At 27.4% G+C, this 13,050-nt stretch overlaps 1 protein-coding gene and 1 long non-coding RNA gene across 9 annotated transcripts in view; one reads left to right on the top strand and one right to left on the bottom strand.

Annotated features, from left to right (window-relative positions):
• The window catches only part of Snoo (Sno oncogene), a 441,297-nt gene that overhangs the window by 287,203 nt on the left and 141,044 nt on the right, over window positions 1-13,050 (top strand). The gene's annotated exons all lie outside the window — the stretch shown is intronic.
• Window positions 3,762-11,752, bottom strand: LOC147815963 (uncharacterized). Of its 8 annotated transcripts, XR_015431478.1 has the most exons (5): window positions 11,451-11,752; window positions 9,709-9,738; window positions 8,310-8,343; window positions 7,637-7,681; window positions 3,762-3,931 (listed from the first exon to the last, which is right to left on the bottom strand). It is a non-coding gene; the product is annotated as an uncharacterized LOC147815963 (long non-coding RNA). The 8 variants fall into 8 exon arrangements; XR_015431477.1 differs by having other exon boundaries at window positions 7,637-8,343; XR_015431479.1 differs by having other exon boundaries at window positions 3,762-7,681.

The raw sequence follows: 13,050 nt of genomic DNA, 5'->3' as shown, positions 1-13,050 counted from the left end.
TGCCGTAATGATTGTCGTTGTAAATAACAAAAAAAAAGAAAAAGAAAATTCATAATTTTCACAATTTTCTCTGCAATATTTATCAGAAACTATTTATTTTATCATGATTGTGTAAAGTTTTTGAAAATGTTTTTGAATTTTATTGATTTTGTGTTTATAAATTAAAAACTTTAAACGATAGAAAAAATAATTTTTATTGCTACACATATCCTAATTATGATTTTTTTTTTTTTTTGGAACGTGATTAAAAATATTTTTTGAGTGCTTTTTAAGGTACTTAAAAGGTGCTTATTTTTTGTTGAAAAATCTGTCTACGCACCCTGAGGCGGACAATTATTAAAAAAAAAGGGAAGAAAAAAAATGAACTTACTATGAATTTTTTATTGACTGAGACTTCATTTTTCTGCTTTTGTAACATGTTATAAGTTTTGTGCTTAATTGTGTTTTGTGTATTTAAAACGGTTTAATATTTATATATATATTTTTTAAATTTTTATCGATTTATATTTGCCTCTATACGACGAACAAGTATTATGTCCTTACACAATAAAATCTTAAAATCACTTTTCTTTCAGGAAATATCAGACAAAAAAAAAAAAAAAAGAAATTAAATAAATAAATGAATAAATTAAAATAATAAATAAATGTATTTTTAATCGTTGCGAAAAGAAGTGAAAAGTAAAAATTATACCGTGTCAATATATATTTGTGTTATATTTTCAAAGTTATAAAAATGCTTTATCGTTCATAACATTAGAATGTGTTGGTGTCGAGATATTTGAAAAAAAAAAAAGTTGTTTTTTTGACATGCAACAATATCACTGTTCCATTCGTTCTCCCTCAATTAAATCCTGTCTGCCGTGAACTTCGAATGAACTTATAGGCTGTTACGAATGAAGTTTAGGCCGAAATGAGCAGTTTTTATTTTTATTCATTTATTTTTTTTCTTCTGTCCCTGTTACAGGCGTTTATTTGGTGCAAATGACCGTGTATAATTCACTGTCGGCTGTAAACCTAGTTATGCTTGGCTTTAAACCATTACCCAATGACGATTCGTTTTCGCAACATTTCACTTTACGATTTAGACCTCGTATTCCGTGATATTCAGCTTATAGACTAACTTAGCTAATCTATCACCCGTTTTTTTTCTTCTTTTTTTTCTCTCCTTTTTTTTAAATGGGTTTTTAATGGAAGTTTGAACTTGCGTTTAGTGATATTAATTTAAACTTTTGACGAATTTTCAAATGTTAACAATTAAACAAAAGTATTATTAATGAAATTTAAAACTAATGATATTAAATACATATTAGACCTCGTATTCCATGATATTCAGCTTATAGACTAAATTAGCTAATCTATCACCCGTTTATTTATTTTTTTTCCTTTTTTTTAAATGGGTTTTTAATGGAAGTTTGAACTTGCGTTTAGTGATATTAATTTAAACTTCTGACGAATTTTCAAATGTTAACAATTAAACAAAAGTCTTATTAATGAAATTTAAAACTAATGATATTAAATACATATTAGACCTCCTATTCCATGATATTCAGCTTATAGACTAACTTTGTTAATCTATCACCCGTTTTTCTTTCCTTTTTTTTTAAAATGGGTTTTTAATGGAAGTTAGAACTTGTTTTCAGTGATATAATTTAAACTATTGACAAATTTTTTAAATGCTAACACTTAAACAAAAGGCTTATTAATGAAATTTAAAACTAACTCTTATTCCATGATATTTAAATGTGAACAATCTTTATGAATCCGTCAACTATTTTTTTAAAACTGGCCTACAAATAGGACTTAGAACTCGTATTCAATGATATTAAATACATATTAGACCTCATATTCCGTGATATTCAGCTTATAGACTAACTTAGCTAATCTATCAGGCTTTTAAAAAAAAAATTTTTTTTTTAATGGCTTTTTAATGGAAGTTAAAACTTGTTTTCAGTGATATTAATTTAAATTATTGACAAATTTTCAAATGTAACAATTAAAAAAAAGGCTAATTAATGAAATTTAAAACTCTTATTCCATGGTATTTAAATGTGGGCAATCTTTATGAATCCATCAACTATTTTTTTTAAAAAATGGCCTACAATAGGACTTAGAACTCGTATTTCATGATATTAAATACATAGACTGACTTAGTTAATCTATGTTTTTTAATATCACGTAATACCATCAATATGTTCCTGATAAAAAATAACTTATTTTGCATCATCCAAAGAGAATATGGTTTTTCATTGTGGAATATAAGATTGCGAACAATGATGTAGTGTAGTTATTTGGATGAGATGGAGAAAACATTTAGACTTTTAGCCTGATAGAAAGCCTATTAGCAATTGTCATTTTCCGTAACATTAGCCTGATAGAAAGCCTATTAGTAACTGTCATTTCCTGTAACATAATACCATCAATATGTTCCTGATTAAAAAAAAAAAACTTATTTTCGTATCACCTAAGGAGAATATGGTTTTTCATTTTGGAATATAAGAGTGCGAACAATAATGTAGTATAGTCCTTTGGATCAGATGGAGAAAGCATTTAGCATATTAGAAAGCCTATTAGCCTGATAGAAAGCCTATTAGCCTGATAGAAAGCCTATTAGTAACTGTCATTTCCTGTAACGCTATATCATCAATATGTTCCTGATAAAAAAAAAAAAACTTATTTTCGTATCACCTAAGGAGAATATGGTTTTTCATTTTGGAATATAAGAGTGCGAACAATAATGTAGTATAGTCCTTTGGATCCCAGCAAAAAAAAATCTGTAGGTCCAGCACCACAAAACTGCTGTTTGCCACCAGCTAAAGCGACGGGTCTGTGCCGGCAAAAGTCACTTTCAACTGTACTAAAGTGAATGGCTGGCCTTCTGTCGAGCCAACAATACCGGCCTATCGATGGCCGGTAGTACCTAACCCAGCAGTTACTGTCTAAAACGCGCTGGGTGAGTGATTGCCCGACATTTTCCAGTAGAGGGTAATCAATGAATCAATAATTGAGGGCCAGCAATTTATATACACCCAGCAGCATCCCTTTAGTTTATAGAGGTTTACGAGAGGTCATTGACCTAGTTACAGGAGTAATTAAAACCCACAAACCTAATTTTTATTTAATTCAATTAGCTAAATAAATATCTAGCTATCTAATACATTTCTGAATAAATTATTAATATATGAACTAAGAAAATATTTCTAGGTTAATTTTTTCATTTAAATTGTTTTATGCAAAGAATATTTTTTACACAGTTCAACCCCTTAGTCCTAAAGATTTGCTGTGCACAATCTATGCTTCCACTTATCAATACATTTTTAAACTAGGTAAACATATGTAATAATCTTTTCTTTACAGTGATATTCTACTTAAAAGCAGAATAATAAAACTGCTGTCCAGAATTATGAAAATTCTGTATCTCACAAGTAATTTTTCAAGTTTTAACTTGAAGTCAATATATATGTCTATAATAGCTTGTAGTCAGTATATATATATTTTAAAATAAAAGCTGTGTTCTTAAGGAATCTAGTGATACTATTGTACCCTATACAAAAATAAATACAACCTACAGCCGATAATATTAAGAGGCTGTCCAGAGATGATCATTTAGTGCGATACTGATCATGAATTCATGTTTTACTGATTATATTTAGTCTTGCAGCAAATTTAACAAAAAATAGGTGTATTGGACAAAAATGTACTAATGTAGATAGTCATGTAATGAATTGAATGTACCCTGAAATTAGTTAAATGAATAATCAACATTGTCTCTTGCAAACATTTTATTATACAAAGACATATAAATACAAAGACATAATCTTAATCAATACAAATATTACACAAATTTCAATTTAATTTTAAAAATAATAATAACAACAGAGAAATCATATCTTTGTCTACATAGAATCACTTGGAATAGCACAGAAGAGTTCTCCTGAAAGAGAGGATAATAAAATAAAAATTATGCAAATCGTATATTTTAAAAACATAAGTATTTTTGTGAAAATGAGCTTTTAAAACTAAAATTTCTATCGAAAAGTTTTTGCTTTTATCATTTCATTGATAAATTTTGACTCATCAAATTAGTCTTCAAATTAGTAACACCATGCAAAACATACACCTGTCTTATAATTTAGAAAGATTTTGAACATAAAATTCCTTTCTGAATGAAATTATTGAATATTGACCCACGAATCCATTAAGATTGACAACTAGTACATGAAAATCTAACTGTTAAATGAAAAGTTATTCAGGGTGTTTAATTTTGTGCTCACCTTTTCTCAGAAAATATTTAATTTTAAAAAACATGCAGTTTTTTCTTCATTAATTTTATGGTGCTCAATTTTATTGCATTTAATATTTAAAACAATTATGATATTCTAATGTAAATTATTGTTTCAAGGAAAGGTATAGAAGAAAAATTACTTTTAAATATATATTACTTACATGCACGAATGTATCAATAGTATTTCTTTTTCGCTTTACTTTTATGATTAAATTTTTAATTGTATACCCTTGACAAAAAAAATTTCAAAATTTACAACATTTTTCATATTAAAATAGGCATCAAAACAATAATATGTATTGAATTGAAACCAGAATTGAAACCATATGAAAAAAGGTTGCTCAAAATTTGCTAGTTAAAAAGGCAGATAATTTTACAATTCTGTAATAACTTTATAAATAAATAAATTCTTAAATTACTTTAATGGTGATGCTTTGTGAAATTAATGTTTTCCTCATATAAAAAACACAAGAACTAGATAAGAATAACGACAGATTTGACCAATGTCACGATTTCCGTAATGTCTTTATATAACTGGTATAGATGTAAGACAAAAAATGAAAAGTTTACATAAATATTAATAACATTGTTTACATCTCTGATGAAATTTCTTTTCTTCAAATTTTTTTATTAATTTAGTTCCTTCTTTTAACAAAAAATATTTGTTAAATACTCCATTACTATGCCTAGGAATAAAAAAGGGAAAGGTGCTTCCTAAAAAAAAAAGGGTACACCGAGTTTTTAAAGGGCTTTTAATTAACACCGTAAATAGTTAACAAAATGTGTACCATTATGTAACAGCTGAATTCGATTCTTAACAACTGTAAAATTACCATCCTATACCTACTATTTTACATGTATATTTCAAAAAGTAGTTCTCACCCATTATCAAAATGAGAAAAATTTGTAGCTTACAAAGAAAAAAAACATGCTAATAGAAAATCATTGTGCAATAGAAAAAAATATTGTTAAACTTGAAGGCTTTTTCCATAATTTAAACTATTAACTAATAAACGATTAATTAAAAATAAATATTGAAAGGTACATATTTTTTAAAAAAATATTCATTTCAAATTTTTTTAAAAAATCTTTTAATAAACTTATTGATACTAAAAAAATCTTTTAAAAATTTAACCAGTTGAGAATTAACAAAGCAAAAATTTGTAATGGTATCTGAATCAAACTTATTAACACGAATAATTTTAAAAGTGTGTAATCATCATTTACACATTAAATTTTTTAAAAGGAATATTATCAGACAGTGTCGTCAAAGGGCAGTGAGGACGGTTGGCCCTTCTCGAGGAGGTACACTGCATTTTTATTTGATACAGAAAAATTAGTTGTCATTTTCTGTAGATTAGAATAGCAGGAGTTGCACATTAACCACTTTCAACATATACTTTTCGAATTCTAGCAAATAAACTCTGTAATAGGATACACACATTATGGGCCACAAATAAAAAGAAACAAAACTTATTTAAATCTAATGAATAATTCAGAGAAAAATTAGACTGAAAACATTTAAACCTGTTTGATTGCCCAAGGACAGGAGCGTTACAATGGGCGTTTCCTTATTATAGACTTTTTTCCCTTTTTTTTTTTAAATTGCAGGCATTGGGGGGTTGTCCCATTGGCCACAGGAATGCCAGAACTACTACTTTCTTCTCGTTACCCAGTGGGCACCTGTGGTGAAGCAGGGTCGCCCACGTCACACAACCACAACCCGTTTATAGGGCGGAAAGTTAAAAAAGAATCTTTAATAACTTCAACATTTCAATATGCAATTAAACTGGTTCTGATGTTTTTCATCTCGTTTAACTCATAAAATCGTAAGATTTCTATAATCTTTTTGCTTCTGTCGCACTTAAATGTTAGTTTAGAGATTCCTAATGTGTTTACATTTTAAACTTCTGTTTCAAGAAAACTTTTTTGTTTTTAAAAAGGTAGGTGTATATATTTTTGCCAAATAAAAATATTTTGTACTATTGAAGAATAGATAAATAAGTGAAATGTAGGTGTTATTAACATTATTTCTTAGTTACCATAAATTAAATTTACTTACACATTTTATTAAGAATTTTTTAACTTTTACGGGGCATTTTATTTGCTTGGACTAAAAAATTGTTCTTATCGCAAAAATTTTTTCTACCAAATAATGTCTTAGAAGGCATTCAATATTGTACAGGTTAGTTTCAAGATGCTTCAAATCAGTACTTTGTCGTTACTTTTTTTTTTTCTCTTTAACCTACACGTTTTTAAGCTATGTTAACAAGGTAGGTTTTTAAATATGATTGTGTTTTCACAATCAAAATCTTACTGTACTTAATAAAATTTTTTAAAAAATATTTTATATACATCAATAAAATTTATAAATATAACACTTTTTTTCATTGAATAGGGAAGTGAACGATTAAAATGAAAATTAATAACCATTATTAAAATATAAAACTACATACAGTGACCAATCACTTCTGCGCCACCTCTTTTATGTGCCTTTTGCATATATACAAAGGTTTTCAAAGGCCCTTGATCATTATATAGGAAAATTATAATAATTATAATTCTTTATGCATCATTCAGAAAATAAATATTTCAATTCAGCACACAATTTTTTTTTAAAAGTCTAAAATTTTGATTTTATTTTTTGTTTAAATAGAAAAAAATAATCCAATTTTTTAGAAAAAGTTTTCAGTTTAAAGCAAATAAACAATCTTCGTTACAGATAAAAGGAAATAAGTTACTGGATCTAGTAATACAGTTCATTTTTCTTCCCTATGGGATTTTTTTCACCTTTATTGTTTCTAGGAAGACATTTTTTTTATATGAATTTGAATAAGGTGTCTTATCTATCACACCACCCACATTGAAACCACCATATATACCACCCATATGTTTTCAAAATTTATCTAGCAGTGTCTTTCCCCCCACCAATTAAAACGTTAGTTTTTGGTCAAGGAATGTAAAGCTATAGCGATTACTATTACTCAGTTTACGCGAAAACAGAGATGACAAAAACATTACTCGAAATCATTAAAAACAATTAGAAGGTTTAGCCGCTATTCACGACTATTTGTAGTTTTATTCAGCTATTGAAACTTTTCTATCTAGCTTTTCTTATTTGTATGAACTTACTGTTTTTAAAATCTTATGGACTTTTTCTCTTGGTCCCAAAGACTGAAGCATAATGAGAATTCACTGTATTTTATAAATGAATTCGCTTAATACATTAAAATGTCCCTAATCCTTCTTTAAAATCATAATTCAAATAATAATAATTAAAATAATACTTCTCAAAATAATAAATTATTTATGCACATCAAAGATTCTGCAGATGATAAAAGTAATAAAACTTACAGAAATTCATGGTGGACTGGCACAGGTTTACCAACATTTGAAGAGCTAAAAGGGAAAAAAAAGGGTCTTATTTTTATGTAAATATTAACTTGAGATATACAGTAAAAAATTTTTTCAGTAAACTTTTAGCAGAAATTTAAAAAACATTATACAACGGATACCCAGAAAGATTAAGTAAAAATTAGAATAATATTTTTTAGAAATTTGAATGAGAAAAATAACTTGCAGGCTACGAAATTTTATTAACAGAATCGTCATCAATAAAACAACAAAATTTTCTAAGTTCGCCTCTAGGATCACAAAATATAAGGCCAGCGTTTAAAATCTTCCAAAGAGTTAATTGAAATTTATTTTTTTATTTCCACTTAAAGATTCTCCACAAAAAATTATTGTAAATTTAGCTTTCGCTGAATCTGAAGCTTTTCTTATGTGCATGAACTTACTGTTTTTAAAATCTTATACACTTTTTCTCTTGGTCCCAAAAACTGATGCATAAGGGAGAATTCACTGCACTTTATAAATAAATTTGCTTTATACATTAAAATGTCCCTAATTCTTCTTTAAAATCATAATTCAAGTAATAATAATTAAAATACTACTTCTCAAAGTACCTAATATTAAATTAATTATGTACATCCAAGATTCTGCATATGATAAAAGTTAAAAAACTTACTGAAATTCATGGTGGACTGGCACAGGTTGAAAAGCTAAAAGGAAAAAAAAAGGTTATATTTTTATGTAAATATTACCTTGTATACAGTAAAAATATTTTACGGTAAACTCTTAGCAGAAATTTAAAAAGCATTACCCAATGGACACCCAGAAAGATTAAATAAAAATTAAAATATTTTTTAGAAATTAGAATGAGAAAAATAACTTGTAGGCCAGGAAATTTAGAATGAGAAAAATAACTTTTCGACCAGGAAATTTTATTAACAGAATTGTCAACAATAAAAAAAAAACACAAAATATAAGGTTAGCATTGAAAATCTTCCTAAGAGTTAATTGAAATTTATTTTTTTATTCCCACTAATAGATTCTCGGCAAAAAATTATTGTAAATTTAGCTTTTGCTGAATCTGAAGCTTTTCTTATTTGCATGAACTTACTGTTTTTTAAATCTTATACGCTTTTTCTCTTGGTCCCAAAGACTGGTGCATAAGTGAGAATTCACTGTACTTTATAAATGAATTCGCTTAATACATTAAAATGTCCTTAATCCTTCTTTAAAATCATAATTCAAATAATAATAATTAAAATATTACTTCTCAAAATAATATTAAATTATTTATGCACATCAAAGATTCTGCAGATGATGAAAAAAAAAAAATAAGTTAATTGATAAATCATTTTAATTATTAATAAATTTAAAAATTTGTATCAGGGGAATTGGTTGGTAATAGTTGCTTTTCTCAATTTAATTTATGTAAAATAGAACAGTTTCACATAAAAGTCATTTTTGAAATTTAATTTATTTTGAAAAAAACTTTTCAAATTGATTATAATCAAATTTTTGTCGTTTCCATATGGTTCGCCCCCTAGTACAATAATTTAAAATATGTGCGTTTAAACCCTCACTTTGCTGTGGTCAGACTGACAGGCAAACAACAACTATTTTGCTCAAGCCAAAACAGATTATGAAAATAAAATAAGAAAATTATCAATAAAAAAAAGCGGCTAGATTTTTTTCGTTAAGCCGTGTTTCAAACTACTCGTAAATTTACGTTTAAATTAGTGTTCAATGGAATCTAATATTAAAGCATATTGTGTCTAATAAACTATTATTAATAATTATATTAGTCTAGCACTTCCATACAAAGCTCAATATAAGGATTTGATATTTAGTTTAAGAAAAAAAAAATTCCTTTAAGTGATAAGATGTAAGTTGTCAATGGAATAAGAGTTGAATTTGGAGCACTTCAGCTACTTGGAAAGTGAAGTTGATGAGAACAGAGGCGCAGTACTTCACCCAGTTGGAAAATAGTAGAAATTTCAATTGCAAGTTACCATTGTTACAAACATGAAAGCGAGATAATTCAATAAATAATAAATACATTAAGTAATAAAACTTACAGAAATTCATGGAGGACTGGCACAGGTTTTCTAACATTTAAAGAGGTAAAAGAAAAAAAAAGGTCTTACTTTCATGTGAATATTAACTTGAGATATACAGTAAAAAAAATTTCGCTTAACTTTCAGCAAAAATTTAAAAAGCATTACACAACGGGCACTCAAAACGTTTGAATGAAAATTAGAATAATATTTTTCAGAAATTAGAATGAGAAAAATAACTTGTAGGTCAGGAAATTTTCTTAACAGAATTGTCAACAATAAAACAACAAAATTTTCTAAGTTCGGCTCTAGGATCACAAAATATAAGGTTAGCATTGAAAATCTTTCAAGGAGTTAATTGAAAAACTTTTATTTCCACTGAAAGATTCTCTGCAAAAAATTATTATAAATTTAGCTTTCAGTGATTTGGAAGCAGTTATAACTTGTTTTCTCAATAGAATACAAGTTAAATTTGAAGCACCTCGGCTACTTCGAAAGTGGTCAAACATCCTTTTAAGAAGTTGTACTTGTAAATAAAATGGTATTATATTCTGTCTATAGCGGTCAGGAAATGATTGTAATTTAAATTGTCAACAAGTACAGAGCTCCTGTAGATTTTAGTACTCTAACTAGTCGAAAAGTAGAAATTTTGATCGCATGTTACCAATACGAGTGCGAGTTCATTAAATTAATAATAAACACAGCAAGAAATAAGAAAACCTATAGAAATTCATGGAGAGCGCTAACAGGTTTTCTAACATTTTTAAAACTAATAGAAAAAGAGTTGTTTGTTATTTTTATTGAGTATGAATTTTGTTTTCATATTGTATTGAACTTTTATATATTTTTGTAATCCCTATAAAAATCGGGCATTATTTTATATGAATATTAACTTGAAATTCACAATAAAAACATTATTCACTTAACTCTTAACAAAAATTATGAAGTAACTTAACATTGATTTCAAAATATAAAAGAATTTTGTAATATTTTTTTTTTGTATAAGTGGTGTTAGCCAATAGACAATTAAGTATGAGCAACTGCGTGCTAAAAAACTTTCCATAATCTATATTTTTTTTAGGTTGTTTAAGAATTCACAGCACGATTCTTCGCAATTATTTATATTAACATGTACAAATAAATTTTTCATCTTAATTTAAACTATTTAGTATAAATTATTAAACCTTTACTTATTTTTACACTTGAATTTAGCTCAAAAATTTCATTAAAATGAAATACATATAACAGAAACAATTTTTAATATTACTAACAGCAATTAGTTAACTAAAATCTAAATATTATTTAACATAAAGAAATAAGTTTTAATGAAAATTCTTGATTATTATACAAACCTATTTTCATAATATACTTAGATAAACCTGATTTATATCATATGCTACAACATATTATGAATTGCACTTAAAGAGTCATCATACAACAGAATTTATATTTGTTTTTGGCGTGCTACTGCTCGATTGTCGCTAAAAATTTGGCGGCGATCTTGGTGTTGATAAAACATTTGTCTGTACATTTTCATTGAATTGAATTTAATATTTTTTATTATTCTATCTTAGAAAGGTGTTAATTATGATGTATTAATTGAATAAAGATGATTGCCAATCTAAAACATAGCGCCAAAACAGCACTTCAAACGCGGTTCTTTGTAAACCGAAATCTGCACGTCGTAAACATATTTGAACAATAGTAAATCAAAAATGATTAAAATAATAACTTCATTGTAATAGAAAAAAATAAAACCTTACCTTTTTTGAAAATTATAAGAATCCAACGTGCTTCTTTTTCTAAACAATAAATTCACAGTTACAGTTACTCGTACAACCGCTTCACTGGCGGCAGCAGACAACTTTAACTTGGTGGCCCATTGGGTAGATACAGACTGACGGTATGCGGCTGTTTGTAATGTACAGGCCCAACACTTCCTACAATGTTGGCAAAAGTTCATAGGGTGGCCCAGCAATCAACCCAGCTGACAGTAATTTGCACCTTCACTTTTCAATCAGTACCGTCAGTAATTTCGAAGATGGCCAGAACTTATGTTTTTGCTGGGATGAGATGGAGAAAGCATTTAGCATATTAGAAAGCCTATTAGCCTGATAGAAAGCCTATTAGTAACTGTCATTTCCTGTAACGTAATACCATCAATATGTTCCTGATAAAAAAAAAAAACTTATTTTCGTATCACCTAAGGAGAATATGGTTTTTCATTTTGGAATAATAAGAGTGCTAACAATAATGTAGTGTAGTCATTTGGATGAGATGGTGAAAGCATTTAGAGGATGTATTTAGCACGGTACAATGCTTTTTACAATGATTGATAACAATAGCAAATCGGTTGGTCGATGAGATATTTACTGACATTAAGTTGAAAGTAAAAAAAAAAAGTAAAGAATGGTACCCGCATCATTGAATTCGTGATACGAGTTGTATTTCTTTAGTTTTTTTTTTTTGTACACTTTTTGTTGTAGCTTAATGTGTTTTCTGAACTTTCAAAATCATTTATCTTGCTGAGCATAAATAATTTTTCGCTTCAAATGTTCTTTTAATTAAATGTATTTTTATTTATATATTCCATTCCTCCTCACGCGAATTCTCAATAACGTTCTAAAATCGAACATCTGTGACTGGAAATATTGATTCATTGAAAACAATATTAGTTTACGTCAACTTGGCATTAGTATTAATGCGTAATTGATGTAGATATTTATCTGTCTTCTGGCTATTTCGATCTGCGCATGTTATTATACATTTGGATGTCAACTAATCACTGATTCGAGGTAATTACTAATCGAGTTAAATTCAGCCCAAGAGCTGAAAATGGGTATCGGGCGGATACCCTTTTTTAACTCTAGTCTCTAACTCTAGTATTTATCACCCTTGTTTCCTTTTTTTTTCCTGATTTATATCGAATTCAAAAATTTGTATTTGAAAATTATAATTCAATGAATTAATGACGGAATTATATGACAGTAAATTCTAAAAAAATATTTGGTTTTGCCGCAAGAGAGCGTTCAAAAAATAGATTTTCTTAAAGTACTTTTTACTTTTGCTACATTACTGCAATATGGTTTTGCAATTACGATTATTTTTTTAAATTTTATTATCTTACATATTTACTAAAACTGATATACCAAATATAACATTCCAAATTGAACTAATATGACAGTGTTTCCCAAACTTACGACTTGCGTACCCTTTCTAAATTTTTTGTAATGCTGTGTACCACTAATAAAAATATGAATGTATTTTTTACTGTAAAAAAATTGCACAAAAGTTAAAAATCACAACTGACTGTGGACACCACTCATTATTAACTGTTAACTCTGCAAAAAATAGCTACTAGAA

This window comes from Parasteatoda tepidariorum, chromosome 2 (assembly GCF_982258835.1).
Source record: "Parasteatoda tepidariorum strain Cologne lab strain chromosome 2, Ptep-v5.0, whole genome shotgun sequence".
NCBI lineage: Eukaryota > Metazoa > Arthropoda > Arachnida > Araneae > Theridiidae > Parasteatoda > Parasteatoda tepidariorum.
This window is presented reverse-complemented; position numbering and strand designations above follow the sequence as displayed.